This window comes from Poromitra crassiceps (assembly GCF_964638095.1).
Source record: "Poromitra crassiceps genome assembly, chromosome: 1".
Lineage (NCBI taxonomy): Eukaryota > Metazoa > Chordata > Actinopteri > Beryciformes > Melamphaidae > Poromitra > Poromitra crassiceps.
This window is the reverse complement of record NC_139623.1, coordinates 13906882-13909028: the sequence shown is the minus strand read 5'-3', so window position 1 is coordinate 13909028 and position 2147 is coordinate 13906882.

Sequence of the window (2147 nt, the reverse complement as noted above, 5' to 3'; positions counted from 1 at the left end):
GATGTACAACACAAATACAGCTCATATCAGCATAGTGAGCTCTCTAGAAATGGAGAAGCCAGACAGGAGGCTCAAACTGTAAAAACATGTCGAACTGACTGTCATATATCTGCCGGAATAATGCAACAATTTGTCAAGATTTCCCTTCAAATGGTTTGAAAATGTAACAAAACATACAGTACATACAAATGTTACTAATTGCAAGATGATAAGATCATAACAACATTGCATTATTGCATTAACCATTAACAGGGATTTAATATAATTTTTTACAGATGACATAATAATGTATGCAAATTATGCTGTCGAATTATGTAATAAGGCAAGAATATTACATTCTTAAGCTAATAAGTTATATCATTAATCAATCAGCTAAAATGTTACATCACTTTTGAAATAATTGCTGGCTTATGCAATAATGTACTTTTTTATTACACTGTCCCAGAATTGAATTGGTTTTGGACATTTTCAACCCATTTGGAGGGACATTAGATCACTCTGTCTATTACATTATCTGGCTGTCAGTATATTATCAGTTGCTACAAAGCCGTTAGCACAGTGGGTGATCTACATCTCTCTCATGTTGATGAATGATGCAAGCGGCCCTTTTGTTAAAAGAGATCATCTTACTCCTCTGCTGTAACAGTAGAATGAAGGATGGCCTGCAGAGAGATGTCTAGTCCTGCTTGGAAACACCATCTACATTACAGGGCTATTGTAAAGTCCAAGGGGAGTTATCGAAGAGAAATTAATAGCAAGTGGTGCACTAACTGGTGCACTGCCCGACTGAGGGCAGGGAGAGGACGACCCCTACTGTCTCTTCTGGGTAATGCACAGTCAAGATACTACACAGCTGTGTCTCTTGATTCCCCTCCACTCTCCTCTTTGACAATGGCCTGTCCTCAAAACATAATGCATAGAGCCTTATACTACTGTATATATAGCCATATACTATCAACATAAATTCAAATTAAAGTAAACCCCCTGCACACTGCACCTGAATACACCATTTCATGTTGCATTACAGTATCATACTGTATAAGCCAGTCAGTCCAAAAGGAAAGTAAACTAACTGCGGGCTTATTCCAGTAATATGCCCACTATCTGCTTGTTTGACAACGTTCCCCACGTTTGGAGGTTGTTAATACTGTTTGCTAAAGTGCAATATTAGTCTAGTTTGACAATAACCTGCTCATGTATCAAAGGATCAAAACATCCTCCCCTGTACACTCACAATATAAAAAAAAGCATTCACTAACTGACAATAACTGTCTGAAACATAAGTGATCCAACTAAGAATCTAACAAAATGCTGATTTAGCGCCGATCAGGTGGAAATGTTTGCATGTGATTTGAACAGGTGAAAATGTATGCATGTGATTTGGTTGCGGCTTACATTCTCTGAGGGTCTCTCTCTGCTCGTCCTGTCTGAGGGTCTCTCTCTGCTCGTCCTGTCTGAGGGTCTCTCTCTGCTCGTCCTGTCTTTTGGGGAGCTTGGGGCCCACTGCAAACGCGTAATGAAGTATACACGCATACAAACACATCCGCCCGCTTGCACAATGCACATACTTTTAACTGGCCAAAAAGACACAGGGGTCACTGTTGTTCTCTTCCATACATTGAGAAGTTCGCCATCTTTCTGTGCTCGAGATGGGCAGACCTTCAGGGTCTCACAGCAACCGCTTTGTCTGTGTTCCCGTGTGTGCACAGACCTTTCTACTTTCCATGTCAGTTCAGCAAGAGTTGTTCCTTCTTCTCCTCCTCAGGCAATAGTCCCATTCTACTTCAAGTCCCTGCCAATGAGAAGACCTGTTTGCATCCACGAGTTCAAGTTTATACTTGACTAATTTCCTTTCGACAGAGCTCTGCCTAATGTATGTTTATGATGCGTTTGATTCAGCAGTTCTGTTCATGAATTTGTTTAGGCTTCAGTTTAAGCAATTTGTTCATTTGCAGTTGTTTGTTGGTTTGTGTGTCATGGTAGCTTCTTGGTTTGTAGCTGCTGGAGTGTAAATGATGACCATGTGGTTAATAGCGGAGTGTTGCGGGGCTCTAGGGCTAGATGAGGGGCCAAACTGAGCTGAGCTGATCCAAGCTGAGCTGGGCAGATGGTCAGGATCTGTGGTTAAGAGGTAATGATCTCTCCTC